This window comes from Bubalus bubalis, chromosome 5 (genome assembly GCF_019923935.1).
Source record: "Bubalus bubalis isolate 160015118507 breed Murrah chromosome 5, NDDB_SH_1, whole genome shotgun sequence".
NCBI lineage: Eukaryota > Metazoa > Chordata > Mammalia > Artiodactyla > Bovidae > Bubalus > Bubalus bubalis.
The window spans coordinates 15,807,591-15,815,539 of record NC_059161.1 but is presented as its reverse complement, the minus strand read 5'-3'; positions in this window follow the sequence as shown (position 1 = coordinate 15,815,539).

Genomic DNA, 7,949 nt, shown 5'->3' with positions numbered 1-7,949 from the left:
AGCCTTGACTAGACGGACCTTTGTTGGCAAAGTAATGTCTCTGCTTTTTAATATGCTGTCTAGGTTGATCATAACTTTCCTTCCAAGGAGTAAGTGTCTTTTAATTTCATGGCTGCAATCACCATCTGCAGTGATTTTGGAGCTCAGAAAAATAAAGTCAGCCACTGTTTCCACTGTTTCCCCATCTATTTGCCATGAAGTGATGGGACCAGATGCCATGATCTTAGTTTTCTGAATGTTGAGCTTTAAGCCAACTTTTTCACTCTCCTCTTTCACTTTCATCAAGAGGCTCTTTAGTTCCTCTTCACTTTCTGCCATAAGGGTGGTGTCATCTGCATAGCTGAGGTTATTGATATTTCTCCCAGCAATCTTGATTCCAGCTTGTGCTTCTTCCAGCCCAGCGTTTCTCATGATGTACTCTGCATATAAGTTAAATAAGCAGGGTGACAATATACAGCCTTGATTTAAGAATACAGATTTTGAAGTTAGGTTTACCTGGATTCAAGTCCTGGCTTCACTACATATTGGTTATGTGACTTTATTGAGGTACTCATTCTCTCTAAACTTCACTGTCCACATCTGGAAAAGACAGATAAAGGTATCTGACTCAAAACACATATACACACCTCATCCTCAAAGAGTCTGCCAGGTGTCCTGAGAAAGATGGACAGTGGTGACCAAAGGCTCCCTGTCTCCTCTGTAGCAGCTTCACCTCACCGGCTCTGTGCCTTGGCACAGGGGTGGTTCTGCGCTGCCATCCTTGCCTCACGGAGGGAAAACAGATCAAATTCAGTGACACCTCAACTAATTGTCACCCTCTCTTGGCTCTTTCTTCCCCTCTGAATTTTATCAATTTCAGTCCCATCTCCATAACAGCCCCCTCATCTCAAAATTTGAAAAAGAGGAATAAAAAAAGAATAAGAAATTGATTTTAAAAATCTCTATCATGATGTTATACCCAAGGCTCCAGGTGCACTGTAGACAAAGATTGGACATTTATCATGTACAAACTCCAGGCTAGGATGAATTACTTCATTGGAGGTGGAAATTACAAGTGGTACTTAGTTGCTAGCTGACTTTGGCACTGACCAAGAAGATTAATCATTATGGCATAATATAAAGTCCAGATGAAGCAAAGTCAGCCTAGCAATTTTAGCTGGAGAGGGCAGCTGGGCAACTGGGCAAAAAAAATATAAACTGTGAAGAGCAGCCACTTCCAAACCACACCAAACTCAGGGACCGGTTTTCCAAGAGAATGTTTTATCTTAAGCCAAGTGGACCTAAGATTAAAGCCTGTTGTATCTACCAATCCCTAGTATCAATAAAAGGACCAATCATCCAAATAAAAACATTCCCAACTCCTTATTTTTTAACCTACTTTGCTCTGACCTAAAATTGACTCTTAGAAAGAAGATGACAAGGAAACTATGACTAACATTTGAACAGGAAGCAAATTCACCTATCATAGCACAACACTAGAGCTAGCCATCAGATGGTTGGTTCTTAGTAAGATGATAGTAATGCCATAGAGTCATGAAATTTCCAAGCTGAAGTGAATTTAAGAATATTTAACATGCCGAAGAATTGATGCTTTTCAACTGTGGTGTTGGAGAAGACTCCTGAGAGTCCCTCGGACTGCAAGAGGATCCAACCAGTCCATCCTAAAGGAGATCAGTCCTGGATGTTCATTGGAAGGACTAATGCTAAAGCTGAAACTCCAATACTTTGGCCACCTCATGCAAAGAGTTGACTCATTGGAAAAGACTCTGATGCTGGGAGGGATTGGGGGCAGGGGGAGAAGGGGACGACGGCAGAGGATGAGATGGCTGGATGGCATCACTGATTCGATGCACATGAGTTTGGGTGAACTCCAGGAGTTGGTGATGGACAGGGAGACCTGGCATGCTTCAATTCATGGGGTCGCAAAGAGCTGGACACGACTGAGCGACTGAACTGAACTGGACTGAACATGATGACAATAATGCAATAATTATAGTAAATATTCATTAAGAACTTACTATGTCCAAGAAATATTCTAAATATTTCACATGTTTGAAATCATTGAGTCCCAACCATAGCCCTGTAAGGCAGCTACAATAAACATCCCCATCATTCAGAAGAGAAAATTGAGGGTAGAGACCAATTCTTTCTTTTGGCTCTTTTCAATATTGAGGCCAGGTGAAGTGAGGGATCTTGCATATAATTATTGAGACTTGTTTTATTTGCCTCCAGATTTTCTTCTCCATAAATTCTTCATCTTCTTCCTCTTTATCTCATTTCAGAGGCTCAATTATCCCTTTTTAAAACAAGGAAGTCTATTTTCATGAAAAGCTCCTTTATCAGCCTCTGACCCCTTAATCATCAAGATCACTGATATCTAAGTGATGATGAGCTGAGTCCAGCATTAAATTCTTCATATTCCTTCTACGTGCCTTATCAGTCAGGATTCAACAGAATTGATCACTCCCTTTTTCCTTGGAAATCTTTTCCTCCCTTGGCCCTTGTTGTACCATTCTCTTGATGTCCTCCTACTACAGTGGCCGCTACTTCACTGTCTCTTGTACTGCTTCCTTGTTTTTTTCCTGACACCATGCTGGAGGCTCAGTCAGTGGACCTCTTCTCTTCCACAACTACAGTCACTCCCTTGGTGTGACTTCTAGTCATATGGCTGTAAATATGATTCCTCAATTTATACTTCCAGTCAGGACACTGTCCCAGAAATCCAGACACATGTATTCAGTTACTACTTAGCATCTCCACTTGGATGTCTAAGAGACATCTCAAACTTACTATAACCAAAATCAAAGCTGTGGTTTACCCTTTCAAACCTGCTTCTCACACAGTTTCCTCCCCATTGGTAAATGGTAACTCCACCCTTCCAGCTGCTTACATTAAGAATGGAAGTCATCCTTGACTCCTCTCTTTATCCCATATTCAAATGAACAAATCCTGTGACTTTACTATCAACAGTATCGATATAGTTGAATACCAATATATATCTTCATTCTCACCATCTCCACAATTATTGCACTTGTCTGGCCCAAGCTTCCACCACCTTGCCTGAATTGTTATAATAGCATCCTAACCACTCTACTCCGTCACTTCTGCCCTACTACAGAAGCTAGAGAATTCTTTTAAAAGTATAATGTCCCAGTAAACACACGAAAAGATGCTCAATATCACTCATTATTAGAGAAATGCAAATCAAAACTTACAATGAGGTATCACCTCACACCAGTAAGAATGGCCATTATGAAAAATTCTACAAACAATAAAGCTGGAGAGAATGTGGAGAAAAGGGAGCCCTCTTGCCCTGTTGGTGGGAAGGTAAATTGATACACCATCACGGATAACAGTATGGATTTCTTAAAAAACTAGGAATAAAAACTACTGTATGAGCCAGCAATCCCGCTACTGGGCATTTACTGAGAAAACCACAATTCAAAAAGACGCATGGGCTCCCATGTTTACTGCAGCGCTATTTACAATAGCCAGGACATGGAAACAACCTAGATGTCCACTGACAGATGAAGGGATAAAGAACTTGTGAAAGTGAAAGTATTATTAACTCAGTCATGTCTGACTCTTTGCAACTCCATGGACTGTAGTCTTCCAGCTTCCTCTGCCCATGGAATTCTCCAAGCAAGAATGCTGGAGTGGGTTACCATTCCCTTCTCCAGGAAATCTTCCCAACCCAGGAATCGAACCCAGGTCTCCTGCATTGCAGGCAGATTCTTTAGTGTCTGAGCCACCAGAGAAGCCCCCAAAGAAGTTGTGGTACATAATATAATGCAATTATTTTGTTGTTGTTGTTTAGTCGCTCAGCCGTGTCCAACTCTTTGCGACTGCATGAACTGTAGCCCTCCAGGTTTCCCTGTCCATGGGATTTACCAAGCAAGAATTCTGGCGTGGGTTGCCCTTTCCTTCTCCAGGGGATCTTCCTTACTCAGGGATCAAATCTGCATTGCTTGCCTTGGCAGGCAGATTCTTTACCGCTGAGCCACTAGGCACTCAGTCATAAAAAGGAGCAAACGTGAATCAGTTGAGCTGAGGCGGATGAACCTGCTGCTGCTGCGTCGCTTCAGTCGTGTCCGACTCTGTGTGACCCCATAGACAGCAGCCCACCAGGCTCCCCTGTTCCTGAGATTCTCCAGGCAAGAACACTGGAGTGGATGAACCTAGAGCCTGTTATAAAGAGTGAAGTAAGTCAGAAAGAGAAAAACAAATATCACATATTAACACATATATATGGATTCTAGAAAAATGGTAGTGATGAACATCTGCAGGAATGGAGACACAGACATAGAGAACAGCCCTGTGGACTCAATGGGAGAAGAAGACGGTAGGCCAACTTAAGAGAGCAGCTTTGATATGTATACACTGCATGCATGCATGCTAAGTCACTTTAGTTGTGTCTGACTCTTTGCAACCCAATGGACTGTAGCCTGCCAGGCTCCTCTGTCCATGGGATTCTCCACGCAAGAATACTGGAGTCGGTTACCATGCCCTTCTCCTTGTATATTCACTACCATGTGTGAAATAATTAGCTAGTAGGAGGCTGCTATACAGTACAGGGAGCTCAAGCCGGTGCTCTGTGATGACCTAGAAGGGTGGGATGGGATGGGTGGGAGGGAGCTCTAGAGGGAGGGGATATGTACATATATATAGTTATGACTGATTCATGTTGTATGGCAGAAACCAATACAACATTGTAAAGCAATTATCCTCTAATTAAAAAAATAAAATAAAATAAAGTGTAATGGCTTTATATGTCACTCAGAGCAATGACCAAATTTCTTCATTAGTTCATTGGCTCTATATGCTTTGCAGCATCCTGATCCCACACAAATACCTCCATCCTATATCTTCTCTTATCTTCACTTGCTCTTGGTTTCCTTGCTGTTCTTGAATTATGAGTCATGCCCCTACCTCAGGGTCTTTGCACATGCTATCTCTTAGTCTGGAACACTCTTATGTGTATGGTTGGCATACACTCTAACCTTACTTACATTTTGTTGTGGTCAGTTCAGTTCAGTTCAGTTGCTCAGTCGTGTCCGACTCTTTGCAACCCCATGAATCGCAGCACTCCAGGCCTCCCTGTCCATCACCAACTTCCGGAGTTCACTCAAACTCACATCCATCGAGTCAGTGTTGCCATCCAGCATCTCATCCTCTCTCGTCCCCTTCTCCTCCTGCCCCCCATCCCTCCCAGCATCAGGGTCTTTTCCAATGAGTCAACTCTTCACATGAGGTGGCCAAAGTATTGGAGTTTCAGCTTTAGCATTAGTCCTTCCAAAGAACACCCAGGACTCATATCCTTTAGGATGGACTGGTTGGATCTCCTTGCAGTCCAAGGGACTCTCAAGAGTCTTCTCCAATACCACAGTTCAAAAGCATGAATTCTTTGGGGCTCAGCTTTCTTCACAGTCCAACTCTCACATCCATACATGACCACTGGAAAAACCATAGCCTTGACTTGTTGTGGTCAAAAGTCACCTTATTAGAGAAGCCACCTACTGTAAATAACAATTCAACACCTCTTCAGTCCTGATAACCTTTATTTTGCTTTATTGTGAGCCTTAGCAATTATGACCAATTGATTATTGTATCCTTAGTTGTTTATTGTTTGATTTCATCCAATAAACTATCAGCCACATGAAGGCAGGAACTTCAGTTATTTTGTTCACTATTATATCCCCAGCACCTCAAACAGTGCTTGACACAACTGAATGAAGGAATGAAGTTAAATCAGACTGTTACCTATTGCAGGAGTACTTGCGATTGAGATTTATCTCTCATTGCAAAAGTAAAGACATATCTCCTCTCAAGGAACTTTAGGATTTAGATATGTTGAGGACAAATGTATCCATGAAATTATCTGCATGAGGTCCCTGACTCTGTCATCATATGGATGTATCCTGAGTACTGTTTTCTCTAAGAATTTGCCTCAAAATTAAAATTAATGATAAAAGGGTAACTATATTGCATAAGTTTGGGCAGGGTTCTTGCAGGCATTAAAATGAGTTGATGATTATGACAGGTGGCTTGGCTTGCGTTCTTATGCCACCTATGTGCTATGGCAGGGGTCCCCAGTCCCTGGACCATGGACTGATACTCTTAGAAACCAGGCTGCACAGCAGAAGGTGAGTGACAGGTGAGTTAGCAAAGCTTCCTCTGTGTTTACAGCCGCTCCTCATCACTCAGATTACCGCCTATGTGCCAACTCCTGTCAGGTCAGCAGTAGCGTTAGATTCTCACAGGAGATGAACTCTGTGAACTGCACGTGCAAGGGATCTAGGTTGCACACTCCTTAAGAGAATCTAATGCCTGATGATCTGGGGTGGAGCTGAGGCGGTGATGCTAGCTCTGGGAAGTGGATGGAAATACAGACTATCATTTAGCAGAGAGGCTTGACTGCACAGAGACCATAATAAATCATTTGCAGACTCATATCACAACCCTATCAGTGAGCAGCAAGTGACAGTTAAGCGCCATTGGGCATCGATTTTATAGTGGCAAGCGAGTTGATGTACTTCAATTGTATAGCTGCATCTTCCCTCCCCCATCCCAGTCCATGGAAAAATTATCTTCCATGAAACCAGTCCCTAGTGCCAAAAAAGCTTGGACTGCGGTTCTATGGGAAGCCTTTTTGCCCCCTTCGCATCCCTTGGGGGAGAACCTGAATGATTGCAAATACAATGGCCTCAGCTCTTCTCTGGGAACAGACTTTGGACTGTGTCCCTTCCTTTGAAGAGCACACCACACATACCCACTCCCAACAGAAATACAATAACTGTGAGTCTGACTGCCATGGAGACACAGCTGCATCACAGACCCCACGCCAGATGAACAGAAGGTTAAAAGAAGGAATCTGCTGAAGAGGCCGAAAGGTTGGTCTGCTTACAGGCTGTTTCTTTAATCTTTGCACATTCAGCAACTATTAGTAACTGTTTTGTCGCTCTCCTCGCCCCCTCAGTATCCTGCAGGGTCATGTTTCCATTAGAGAGCACCTGACTTGTATTACTCTTCTTCTTTTTTGATGTTAATATGGTTGGGCTTGATTAAACAGAAAAGGAGATTTGAATGAATTCCTGTTTCCAAGGAAAGGAGGACCTGTTGATGTCTCACCCCTATCCCCTCCGCTTATCCTAGTGGTCACCTGCCTGTGGTCCCCACACACACCCTGATGAATTCCTGTGACTACCTGATGGCCTTGTCTAGCTGCAGGATTGAGCTCAGCCATGCTCCCGCAAGCTCTAAGGAGTGGAGTAGCCAATGGTGCTGATGACTCAGGAGCAGCCATCAAAAAATGCTTCATACCAACAATAAAGAGGAAAATTAAAACCACAGTGTGATACCACTAGAAATCTGCTAAAATCCTCAGTTATCAATGTGAATAACATGGTAATGCATGTTATCATTTGTATGATATTCAGATTAGTTGTTTGTTATGGTTTGTTATTAGGTGTCTGTATTATAGTATACATTTGTTATGCATGTTTCAGAAATAATAGTCATTTATTAATTTAATTTATTGATTTTTTAAAAGCATGTTCAGGAAGTTCCAGAAATGAAAAAGCTTTAAAAAAAAAAAACTCCAGAAATCTCTGTTAAGATCTTTTTGAACCTTGGCCAAGTATTAGGCTATACATGCACAGAGTGAAATTACACAAAGCTGTTCAAAGAATGCTGGTGAATTATAAACTTGCACAGGATGACGGTGTTCAAACTCTGATCATCCATGCTGTAGGGTCTTTGGTGATCACCTGGGGCATAGAGTGGAGATTCCTGATAGGTCACACCTTAGAAGTAAGTATGAACTATTCCTGGAGTAAAAACTACTTTAGCACTACTTACTAAAGCTTAAAAACAGTCATCAAGATTATTTTGATCTGACAGTGACTTAAGTATCAAATATAAAACCCAACCCTCTTTAAAAGATCACAACA